Raw genomic sequence first — 13,446 nt, 5'->3', positions numbered from 1 at the left:
TTCATTTTAACATGAATACAATTCCACTGAAACATTCTCGCAATTACTTCCCCAATTGTCAATTCTAGAGTCTAGAGTTCCAGACAGTCATTGCCCCGTTCAGCCCACAACAGGTGCTAAAAGCACAAAATCTAGCAGTTTTACATCCACACCCACATTCTTTTACACAATTTTTATAAAAATATTTTGCAGACGAATATTCCTGGTTTACTTATAGATCAGATATTGTAATTATATATTAGATAATGTGCGTCATATAGAAATACAGAGACAGCAGAAAATGTTAAAAGTCATGGGTCTCGATAGTTTACCTAATTCTTTCAGGTTCAACGAATCCTCTGTTCATAACAACAAACAGTAACGTCTCAACTCTAATAGGAAATCATTCGCCGCACAGCGTCTCACCAGAAAATGATTAAGAACATTATTAGCAACGTTTTAGATTCGTTACGGAAACCTCATTCCAATAATAAATCATAATAACTTTAATAACACAAATTACAAATGCAAACCACTCTTGTACCTTTCTTCTGGAGATCTGATCGGACAAGGGCCAGATCTGAAAAAAAAGGAAAATATCAAATAAAATAATCATAATAATCCTTGCATTTGATATAGCGCCTTATCACATCTTTGAGAAGTTTCAAGGTGCTTCACAGAATGTACTGTAAAGTGAATTGATTGTATATATTTTGTGGGGGAAACTTGGCAGCTAATTGCGCACAACAGCGTCCCACAAACAATCACGGATTGAGTGAACAATTTTTTTTGAAGGAATTATTACACACGGAAAAGTGATCCGCTAATCAACTAACAACCGGGTTCCTATTTACTGCTGGGTATACAGAGATGTGTGGGGTTAGGAAATTCACCCAATGTGTTGCCCGGCTGGGAACTGAACCCAGGTCTCTCGCTTGTGAGGCGAGCGCTCTAACCACTGAGCTACAGGACTACACACTGTAGGTAATTCAGGTTGGAGTTGTATTAGACATGATCAACGAGGCAGAGAGAGGGGTAGGGGGAGGGGGAGGTGCGGGGGGTGTGAGGGGAGGTGAGATGGGGGGGGGCGTGAGGTGGGGGGGGTGAGTGGTGTGGGGGGGTGATGTGGAGGGGTGAGGGGGGGGCGTGAGGTGGGGGGGGTGAGTGGTGTGGGGGGGTGATGTGGAGGGGTGAGGGGGGGGCGTGAGGTGGGTGGGGTGAGTGGGGTGAGAGGGGAGGTGAGAGGGGTAAGAGTGGGGAATGGAGATTTCCTCAACCTAATAAGTTAGACTGCGTATAAACAAATGGTCTTCTTCACAAATGAGCGTTCTGTCGTTATCAGATTGAATTTGCAAATCAGACCCATATAAACCGCATCAATAAAGTGGTTTTGAATTTTTTTAAAAGATCAGCGATTTTAAGCGAATTGATTCGGGACGATTTCCCCAACCACTCACCCTGCTTCACAAGGGCAAGGTTTTGCTCTGCGAAAAACAGCACACAACAAAAATAACAACGCGGGAATACAAACTGCCTTCAGGCAGGGGCAGCACCTCGGAGAACTGGGCAGAAGCGGGGAGACAGACAGAGACAGACAGAGAGACAGAGACAGACAGAGAGACAGAGACAGACAGAGAGACAGAGACAGACAGAGAGACAGAGACAGACAGAGAGACAGAGACAGAGACAGACAGAGAGACAGAGACAGACAGAGAGACAGAGACAGACAGAGAGACAGAGACAGACAAAAGTGGAGGGTAGGTGACTGCAGGCACTGCCGAGCTCAAGACGGGTAAAGAGAGGGAATGCAGAGGGATTAAGGCAGAGAGTACCATCATTTCAAAAAATAACATTTTGTTTCCAATATTGATATTTATTTTTGACACATTTATTCATATATATATTATATACATATGATATATATTATATATACACATTTCGCTCACCTGCTTCTTTGTAACGTGTTTTCGCTTTGTGAAATTCTGAGAATCAAAATGATTTTTTTTAATATCAATATAGTTTTATTATATCGTAGAATCATAGAGTTATACAGCACAGAAGCAGACCATTTGGCCCATTGGGTCAGTGCCGGATCTTTGAAAACAGCTATCCACGTCAATCCCACTCCCTCGCTCTCATCCCAAAGCCCTGCAAACTTGTCCTTCCGAAATAATTATCTACTTCTATCTTGAAGGCTGTTATCGAATCGGCTTCCACCCCACTTTCAGGCGATGCATTCTAGATCCCAACAACTCGCTCTGTTTCTTTTAACAACTATTTTAAATCGGTGACCTCGGGTTACCGACCCACCCGTCAGTGGGAATAGTTTCTCCTTGTTCACCCTATCGAATCCCCTCGTAATTTTGAAAACTTCTAAATCTCCTCTTAACCTTCTCTGCTCCGAGGAGAATAATCCGAGCTTCTCTACCGTCTCCTGATAACTGAAGTCCCTCATTCCTGATACCATTCTGGTAAATCTCCTTTGTACCCTCTCCAACGCCTTGACATCCTTCCTAAAGCACAGTGCCCAGAACTGAACCCAGTCTGTAAATGAGGCCTAACCAGTGTTTTATATAAAGGTTCATCATAACTTCCTGACGTGTATTCCATTCCCCTATTTATAAAGCCTGGTATCCAGTCGGCTTTTTCAACAGCTTAACAGATATCCTGCCGCCTTCAAAGATTTACCCCAGGTCTCTCTGTCCCTTCACCCCCTTTAAGACTGTCCTATCAGCGTATATCGACTCTCCGCATTCTTCCTCCCTAAATGCATTACTTCACATTTCTCCACATTAACCTTTATCTGCCACGTGTCGGCCCGTGTTCCCAGTCAGTCTATATCTATTTGCAGTCTGTTACTGTCCTCCTCACTGGTTACTACTGTTCCTCGCGTAGGATCATCTGGAAACTTGGAAATTGTACTCCCAATACCCAAGTCCTGATCATTTATATCGATCAAAAACAGCAATGATCCCAACACTGACCCCCGGGGACACCACTGCACACTTCCCTCCAGTCAGAACGACAGCCGTTCCCCACCACTCTCTGCTCTCACTCTCTGTATAAACGTTTAAGCTTATTACAATATATTATTAAAAAAATACAATTTTTATTTTCTTTCAATATTATATATGGAATTGAAAATAATACCTTTAATTTTTTCAGCGAGGTGAACATCTGTGAGATTGAAACTGCATTAGTCTATCTGTTTCCTCCAGTATTCCCACAACCTCACCCTCTCGCCTCTTCAGGTCTTGTCATCGATTATGAAAATAATCATAATTAATAATCCTTGCATTTGATACAGCGCCTTATCATGCCTTCGACGCATCTCAAAGCGCTTCACAGAATATACTGTGAAGTGAATTGACTGCATATATCTTGCGGACAAAATAAGCATAGTTACTGAGAATAGATACACCACACAGCCCTTTCTCACTCTGCCTCTTTTGCTTTGACTGTCGCTGTCTCTTTCTGTGTCTGAAAAATCTCCCCCGGCACCGTGTGGAAAGTTAAGTTTCTCTCTCTCTCTCGCTCTCTCCCAGGTGTTCTGGCTGGAGGGCCAGGAGGTTTATAATATATTAGTCATTATCATTGATATAATATAAGATTTAGAAACCAGATCTGAGATGACTCCACACAAGAAAAGTCGCCGCAGGAGACAGGAGGCATTTGTAAACTGCGAACGCTTTCACAGAGACCCCCTAACGCAGCGCGTGGAATCACTTCTCAATAGAAAAAAAACTAAAACTAAACTCACCGTCACTTTGACACTTTGCGTCAATCTCTAATGACGGGGAAAAAAACAGCTTTAAAACAACAACAACAACAACAACCACAACAACCACACTGCTCAGGGTGCTGGACAGTGGTGGAGCTTGACCCTGAGCTGGGGAGAGAGAGAGAGGGGGGTTGGGGGGGTGGGGGTGGTGGGTGGGAGGGGTGTGACTGTAGATGTGTTCAAAGAGTAGTCTTCAGGAGGGATGTAAAGAGGGGGCGAGCGGGCGGGTGGGGGAGGTGGGGGTTAGAGGCAGGGAGTGACAGAGGGTCCAATCTGTGGGGGCTGAAAGCACGGTTGCCGACGGCGAAGTGGGGGAGGGGGTGAGGGACGCACAAAATCAAGAACCTCACCTTTCTGCTTGTTATCTAACTCTTCCTCTATTGAGCCCAAAATAAGGAAAGTAATAATAATAATCTTTACATTTGGAAGAGCAGCTTTCCGTGGCTGGAGGAAGTCATCGAGTGCTTCACAGGGTTCACTTTGAGGTGCAGACAATGAGCGATTTGGGGACGAACGCAGCAGTCAATTTGCACAAATGTCCCGCTAACAGCTGCGAAGGACTTTAGAAATGTAGATTTGTCATGTTTCTGTACTCTTTCTCACCTTTTTCTCTGTATTTTTTATTCGTCTCTTTCGCTTCTGGAGACAGAAGAGCAAATTCCTTTCAATTCCTTTAAATCACGTTCACTACCTCGAGAAGAACAGCCTGAAAGGCAGCCCCCCCCCCTCCCCCCTCCCACTCTCACTATCTTACACTGTGTCCCTGGTTACACCCCCACGCCATGTTGGTGACCTTTTTGATGTAAATGTTTACCTCTGTCCAGTTCCTTTTTCTCTGCCTCTACAAATAACAAGGAAACAAAATCATTCAATGAATCGACAACGTCTCGTTATCAGTTACGTGGATTATAAACAGCAACGAATAAAGATTCCTCATAGTTGGAGCACATTGAATCTGCAACGTAAACATCATCATCAACACCATCATCATCATCATCATCATCAACATCAACAACATCAAAATCAACATCATCAACAATAGCATCAACATCATCATCATCATCATCAACAACATCATCATCATCATTAACATCAATATCAAAACGATCAACAACAAAGATACCAACATCATCAACAGCTTCAATGACACCAGTTTTCCATTGTAGCGGCAGTTTGTGGAGTAAACATCAAATCAAACACTTTACCTAATTGTTTCATTCGTTTCTCACAATTCTCTGCAACTGATGTAAAAGCAACGAGCTTTTATTCCAGTAATAATGACATGAAAACCCTCATATTTAATATGTATTTGAGATTGTCTGACATTGTTCATTATAAAGTGTAGTGACTGCGTGTATTCTATGGGGCAAACGAGACAGCGCCGCGATGCGAGTGAAGACATTCGTCTGAGGGATTATTGGCCAGGATACCGGGAGAGAGGGGAAGAGAGAGTGATGGCCTTCTCTTTTCCCGACAGTACTAAGGAACATCTTTCATGTTCATCCTAAACAGAGCACCGGCCGGGAGGGGGTGGCGTGGGAACTGAAGTGTAACGTCTAGAATAAAAAGAATAATCCTTACATTTGCTATAGCAATTTTTCACATCGATGAAGATGTCTCAAAGTGCTTCACAGAATAGAGTGTAAGGTGGAGTGACTGTATTTTATGGACGAAACGCGGCCGCCAATTGTGCACAGCAGTGACCCATAAAAAGTGGATTATTACCCCTGGAAAGTGATCCGTCAATCGATTAACAACAGGGTTCCTACTTACTGCTGGGTAAACAGAGGTGTATGTGTGGAGTATGGAAACTTCCCTAAGGTTTCGCCCTGCCTGGGAATCGAACCCAGGTCCTCCCGCTTGCTTGCGAGTCGAATCCTCTAACCAGAATGCTACAGGAAAGCACTATTTTACACAATTAGGCTTGTCTGAAAATTTTATCCGGGTCTTATTTGGAGAAGGCCTTATCCAAAGAACGATGGGAGAGAATAACTTTTTCATCATTGCTTAAACAGGGGTAGGGAGGAGGGGAAAGGGATGTCGAAATGAGCAGATTATATCGAAAATAATAAATATTTACAAATGTAACAGGTATCATGTGAGGGAAGTTTGGATACTTACATTTTGCTATTGTATTCAGTGAGTTATCTGTTAGAAATATAAACCAGACTCTGCATCACAAAATTGTAACAATCACAACTATTATCTCAAACTAATAATCGGCCACTATCGGAAATTGAAAGTAAAATAACTTTGAATAAAATCAAGATGCCATCCACCTGCTTCTTTATTCTGCTTTTCCAAAGCCTCCAGTTCTATAAGGTATGCATAAAAAGGTTTTTCACAACCATTCCCAATTATTAGGAATAATAATAAGGTCTTGAAATAACGACAATTGTTAAAGCACCCACAGTCTTCTGACTCGGAGGCGAGAGCGCGAGTAACTTAGGCCCACGAGTGATACGTGCTGTGAATATTAATAATAATAACTACACTGAAAACATTATTACTGAGACACAAAGATTGTAAACAGGGTTAAATGCATTGCGCTGTGAGATCATTTAAGTTACCGCTCTCTTTGTCAGCAAGCTTTGCAGCTGTTGACAAAAACAAATGAATATACAAATATTACATGAAATATCATATATAAGCAAATGACATTGCCACTACAGCTGTCATCAACACTTCAACCAGAAAACAACCATCTATCTAACATCAATTCTGTGTGAGTAATGATCTCTTAGTCTGAGATCTGTGTCCAATAATCATATAATAATCCACATTTTCCCAACCTGTCTTTTCACTTTCCACCTTGCACTTCCTCGCTTCTGAAAACGCAACAGAAAATGTTTCAAAAATCTCCCAAAATATATATCCCTTAGACACCAAGAGAGGAAGACAGAGAGAGAGAGATAGAGAGGGAGAGAGGGAGAGAGAGACAGATGGACAGGCAGACAGACAAACAGATAGATAGACAAACAGACACACAGACAGACAGACAGAGGTTAATATCTGATTGTTAAATTATAATTTTGTTTTCCTCCACAGTAAACTCCAATTTCCGAAGCTTCTGGCAGTTATAATCTTATATATATCATCTTAAACGATTTCAACACCAACCTTCGTTCTTCCCAAGTAACATTTTTTCTGCAAAATATTCCACACAAAGCTATCAAAGGCGGAACTGTAGACATTCACACACAGAAACAGTGCCTGGTGTCTGTGCCAGCTCTTTTAAAGAGCAAATCAATTCACTCCCAATGACCTGCCTCCCACATACCCCTGTGGTTTACTCCTTGTGTTCAGATATCTATCTTGCTCCTCCTTTGGTTTAGATATCTATCCCTTTTGTGTCCAAACCGCTCTGTGTTTGAGAACATTTCTCCTGACCTCCTCCGCCAACCCCCACCCCCCCCATCTGCCGGCTCACTGGATACCTTACCCCCACGTCCTCTAACACACTGACTCCCCTGATCGTGGTGGGAATAATTCCTCCCTATCGACTCCGCCAATAATATTTTAGCGTCTGCTTATGTTTCACTCACCGGTTTCTTTTAAGTTTTTGTTCGCAGTCTCAAGTTCTGATAAACGAAAAAAAAATTGAGAAACTGCTTCCTCTTGTTCTCTCTCTCTCGCTCTTATTTCTATTTCTCTCTGTTTATCTCTTTCTCTCTATTTCGTTCTTTCTCTCTATTTGTCTCTGCCTCTCTTGGAAACTATACTAAAATATACCTACTCACTGAGATTAACTTCCACTTACCCTGCCCCCCCCTCCCCCCATTTTGAGACGTTGTTCAGCACAAGGTGACTGGTTAAGTGTATATTAGTGAGCGGAAAGAACACTGTACTGGTTCTGAAGCTCTTAACATGCTCTCACTGTTACAGTTATCATTCGGATCATTATTAATATTCATTTGTAAACATTAATTACACAGTCATTGTTGGCTTTGAAACGTAAATTGGGATCCATTAATATTTACAAATTTTGGGTGTTTAATTCCTTGGTTACCAAAAATAGAATAACTTGTAACTAGATAATCAGAGTTTCTATGCTTTGTACCTATAATTTTCTCTGCAAGGCGGACGTCTGTGGGATTGAGAAAGAACAAAAACGCACCAGAAACTGTCAGATCTTTGAATTTTCCACAAAAGACAAATTCTCTAGAAAATAATTTGTAAAAATAAACCCCAACAACATTCAATGAACCATCATCACTGTGCGCCAACCAGCTGCTGCCTTCACCCACAAACACAATTTTGTGTGCGCCAACTTCACCAACATCATCATCATCGTCAACACCATCATCATCTCCGTCATCATCATCACCACCATCATCATCACCACCATCATCATCAAAAACATCATCATCATTATCGTCACCATCACCACCGTTATCATCATCATCACCAACATCAATATGATCACCGACATCACCACCACCATCATCATCATCATCAACACAACAACATCATCATCATCATAGGAGTCCTGTAGCTCAGTGGTTAGAGCACTCGCCTCGCAGGCGAGAGGTTTTGATTCCCGGGCAGGGCAAAATATTGGGCAAGTTTCCTTACTCCACACAGCTCTGTTTACCTGTTTACCAAGCAGCAATCTACGACTGTTTGTGGGACATTGCTGTGCGCAATTGGCTGCCGCGTTCGCCCACAAATATACAGTCAATTCACTTTACAGTGTGTTCTGTGAAGCGCTTTGGGACGTCCTCCCGACGTGAAAAGCGTTATATCAAATGCAAGGATTATTATTATGATTATTATTATTATTATAAGTAGGAACCTGCTTGTTAGTCGATTGGCAGATCACTTTTCCGGGGATAATAATCCCTTGAAAAAACCAATAATAATTTGATCCCTCAATCCACGACTGTTTGTGGGGACGCTGCTGTGCGCAATTGTCTACCACGTTTCGCCCACAAATATGCAGTCAATTCACTTTACAGTCTATTCTGTGAAACGCTTTGTGACGTCTCGATGACGTGATAAGGCGCTGTATCAAATGCGAGGATTATTATTGTTATCATTTTATCAGCAACATCAGCATCAACTTCATCAGCAACATTATCAAGGACTTGTGTTTACACGGACCAGGGTCTCGGAGTGAACAGTGGGGCAGTTTGACTATGAGCCAATGGGGCTGTGGGGTGGGGGGAAGGTGACCACAGACTTGGATGAAAAACTTTGATAATCACCACTGCTTTTACACTTCTCGTCCAGCTCTGAAAATAACAGCACAATAATTACTTACATTGCAGCTTAGGAAACTGACACACGTTCCATCAGTGATAATCGATCAGAAATAAACACTTTGGAGCTTCACACGGATGATCTTCGATAAAACATTAATTGAAGAGGAATTACGTTTCTGCAGCTTCTCAATTGCAGCATCTGTTGAGGCAAATGATATCCACACACAATCAACGGTTAAAAAATGAACAATGATGATTATATTCGACACTACGACTTAGTGAGTGTCTCAGTCTGTTGTTCGGTCGCTCGCACGAGTCAGAGCCACATCCCCATCCCCTTCCCACCCACACCCACACACCCCCACACCCACACACCCCCCACACCCACACACACACACCCACACACACACAAACACCCCACACCCACACACACACACCCACACACACACACACCCCCACACCCACACACACACACCCCCCCACACCCACACACACACTCACACACACACCCCCACACCCACACACACACACCACCCCACACACGCACCCACACACTCTGGGGACTCGGAACCCACACAGTCTAAGATGATGCTCGGGCCTGGGGGAGGGAAGCGCTGCATTGTCAGAGACACTGTCCTTCTGGTGAGATGTGAAAACCTCACTCGGCGGTTGGTTCAGGGAGAACGACAAAGATCTCTCACACGATGTTGGAAAAATAGAAAGCAGTTTCTCCTTCTCTCCTGGTTCCCGGGCCAACAAACCCTCAGATAAAGTCACTTCGGGCCAACAAACCCTCAGATAAAGTCACTTCATGGCTGTTTGCGGGGTCATCAATTTGAGCAAAATGGGAGCTACGCACGACACACAGTCACTACACTTTGCAGTAAAACACACACAGTCACCACACTTTGCAATAAAATCCTGCAAAGCGCTTTGCAACGCCCTTCCGTGTGAAAGCAGCCGTACCAAACACACAAAATGTTATTATTGTTGTTATCGGAACAGATTTGAAAGCCTTTAAACAAACCCTTTTCTTGCCCATTGCTCCGCAAAGTCTCTATTTCTAAAACAAAATCAAAAATAAGTGAAATCAAACCCGTTTCTGTCATTTTGTCAATATGTGCTTCATTTCAAATTTCAGCAGCTCGGCTTCTCTGGGTAACTGTCCTCTCACCCCACACACGGCAGCTCCCGCCCTCCCCTCAGCTGCTTGTTTTACCACTGCTCGTAGCGGTTCCACTAACGCCGGTGGTCAGGCTTGTGGCTTTCCTTAGGCTCTGGGAAGCCCAACTACGTGACCAACTGTCAGCTGGACTCGGTGTGGACTGACCACAGCCCTGAGGCTGAACTCAATCACTTCAATCCCTCGCACCTCCCTACCTATCCACCCGCCCACCACCCCACTCCACCGACTCTGCTCGGCTGGCTCCAGCCTCCTATTTGTCCCCAGTGCCCTCCGCTCCATCATCGGTGGCCGTGCCTTCAGCCACTCTGAAACTCTCCCTCAATCCCTCCACCTTGACCCCTCCCTCCCACCTTCAAATCCCGCCTCAAGACCTTCCATTTTGATCGTGCTTACGGTCACCTCCCTCCTCCCTCTCCCACTGCTCGTTTTCAGACTCCGCCACTGTGAAGTGCTCCGGGACGCTATCCAGTGGTGGAGTGCGCGATATAAATGCAAGTTGTTGCTATTGTTGAATTCAACTCATTCAGGGATTTTACACAATAAACCCTTAAAAAAAGACAGAAAGCAACTAAATGTTCTCCAAGTATTTACCTTCAGTTTTCAAACGGATCGTTTCAGCTGTTGCAAGGAATTGTATACATTATTTTTTTTGGTTTGTTTCAATTTGACCTTAAAATAAAATACATTTCTCACGGAGTCGACAGTGAACTAAATAAAAAAAGGCAGTCTGGAGGTGGTTTATATTTTCTTGCTTGCCCAGAAAGCATAACATTTGTCTCTCTCTCTCTGAAATTAGAGTCTCTCTCTCGGTGTCCTGGCCAACAAACCCCCAGATAAAACCGCTTGCTTGCTTCGTGGCTGTTCGCGGGGACGTCGCTATGCACGAAACAGGGGAAAATGTTAAACGCACAGTCACTACACTTGACGGTGAAAACCCTACGAAGTGTTTTGGCTAATCCTCTATCCCGATGGGAAAGGGGCTGAACCGACATCGAGTCCTGGACGAGAGACAACTTTCTTCAGCTCAACGTGCGAAAAACCGAGGCCCTCCTGATTGGCTCACGTCAGCGCCTCCGCACCTCAGGCGCTGACACCATCAGCATCCAAGGCCGCACTCTCCACCTCTCAAAGCCAGTCAGGAACCTCGGCGTTTTGTTCGACCCTGAGCTGTCCTTTCTCCCTCATATCCGCACCACAACCGGCACCGCCTTCCATCACCTCCGGAATATCGCCAGATTACGGCACTACCTCACCCCTCACGCGGCTGAAACTCTGGTCCACGCCTTTGTCACCTCAAGGCTGGACTATGGGAACTCTCTCCTCGCCGGCCTTCCCGCCACCTCCCTCCACACTGCAGGTCATTCAGAACTCTGCAGCTCGTGTACTGTCCCGCACCAGACACCGCGACCACATCACTCCCACCCTCGCTCCCCTCCACTGGCTCCCCATCCCCCAGAGGATTGATTTCAAGATCCTCATCCTCACCTACAAGGCCATTCACGGCCTCGCTCCCTCCTACCTCTCCGACCTACTATCCCCCTACCGACCTGCCCGTACCCTCCGTTCCTCTGGCTCCGGTCTGCTCCACGTCCCCCGCCCCAACCGCCCTACCATCGGTGGTCGGGCCTTCAGCCTCTCAGCCCCTAGGCTCTGGAACTCTGTCCCCCAGTGCCTTCGCCGCTTCCTCCCTTTCCTCCTTCAAGGCCGGTCTCAAAACCTTTCTCTTTGACCGTGCCTTCAGCTCCACTCTCGACTCTCTACCCCCTCCTCGCTCCCTCCCTTCCCTCCCCTCACCCTGACCATTTCCCCCCTCCTCACTCCCTCCCTTCCCTCCCCTCACCCTGACCATTTCCCCCCTGCTCGGGTCATGACCCAACTGTGCAGCGCCTTGGGACGTCCTCCTGACGTGAAAGGCGCTTTATAAATGGAATCTTGTTGTTGTTGTTGAACCTTAACTTAAGAATTTTTATTTATATCCATCGTCAAGCATTGCTTAAACAATCTGAATAGGATCGTAGCTTCAGCAAATCATTAAGCAAATGGATCATTGGGTGACTGCGTGGATGATGATAATAATAATCCTTGACATAGCGCCTTTTCACGTCTTCCAGGCGTCTCAAAGCGCTTCACAGAGTATACTGTAAAGCGTAGTGACTGTATTTTTTGAGGGTGAAATGCGGCAGCCAATTGCGCACAGCAGCGTCCCCACAAACAGTCATGGATTGAGTGACCAAATCATTTTTTGGGGTTGAGGGACTATGACCCCCGGAAAGGCGACTCCCAATTGACTAACAACCGGGTTCCTACTTGCTGCCAGGTAACCGGAGGCGTGTGGAGTAAGGAAACTTGCCCAATATTTCTCCCTGCTGGGATTCAACCCCAGATCCTCTCGCTTGCGAGGCGAGTGCTCTAACCACTGAGCAACATTTTCACTCCATAATTAAAACAAACCAAACAATTTGATCACCTTTCGTTTGTTGATGTTTCTGGCAGTTATTAAGTTCTGCAAAGCAAAGGCGAGCATTTAATGGGTTAATTGTCGGAGCATCAGGAAATGGAAACATATCTCATTTTTGAATTTTTGAAACTTACCTTTGATTCTTTGAGTGAGGGTTTCCTCTGTTAGAGACGGACACAGTTTAAAATAATTAATAAGTCATAATACAACAACAAGTTTCCATTTATAGAGCGCCTTTCACATCGGGAGGACGTCCCAAGGCGCTGTACAGTTGGGTCAGGACCCGAGCAGGGGGGAAATGGTCAGGGTGAGGGGAGGGAAGGGAGGGAGCGAGGAGGGGGTAGAGAGTCAAGAGGGGAGATGAAGGCACGGTTGAAGAGAAGTCGTTACTTGACTTACATACTGAGAAAGGTCTTGAGACCGGCCTTGAAGGAGGAAAGGGAGGTGGCGGCGAAGGCACTGGGGGATAGAGTTCCAGTGCCTCGGGGCTGAGAGGCTGAAGGCCGATGGTAGGGCGGTTGGGGCGGGGGATGTGGAGCAGACCGGAGCCAGAGGAACGGAGGGTATGGGCAGGTAGGTAGGGGGATAGTAGGTCAGAGAGGTAGGAGGGAACGAGGCCGTGAATAGCCTTGTAGGTGAGGATGAGGATCTTGAATTTGATCCTCTGGGAGATGGAGAGCCAGTGGAGGCGAGCGAGGGTGAGGGCGAGGGCAGGGCGAGGGCGAGGGCGAGGGCGAGAGTGAGGGTGAGGGTGAGGGTGGGAGTCATGTGGTCCCGAAGTCTGGTGCAGGACAGTACATGAGCTGCAGAGTTCTGAATGACCTGCAGTGTGGAGGGA

At 45.4% G+C, this 13,446-nt stretch overlaps 1 long non-coding RNA gene across 1 annotated transcript; it reads right to left on the bottom strand.

Annotated features, from left to right (window-relative positions):
- Positions 1-4,370: 4,370 nt before the first annotated feature.
- LOC103188116 lies at positions 4,371-7,185 on the bottom strand. The gene is made up of 5 exons (XR_006085590.1): positions 6,881-7,185; positions 6,553-6,588; positions 5,882-5,908; positions 4,575-4,601; positions 4,371-4,399 (listed from the first exon to the last, which is right to left on the bottom strand). It is a non-coding gene; the product is annotated as an uncharacterized LOC103188116 (long non-coding RNA).
- Positions 7,186-13,446: the final 6,261 nt, after the last annotated feature.

The sequence above is a fragment of the Callorhinchus milii genome, unplaced genomic scaffold (assembly GCF_018977255.1).
Source record: "Callorhinchus milii isolate IMCB2004 unplaced genomic scaffold, IMCB_Cmil_1.0 Scaffold19, whole genome shotgun sequence".
NCBI classification, from domain to species: Eukaryota; Metazoa; Chordata; class Chondrichthyes; order Chimaeriformes; family Callorhinchidae; genus Callorhinchus; species Callorhinchus milii.
This window is presented reverse-complemented; position numbering and strand designations above follow the sequence as displayed.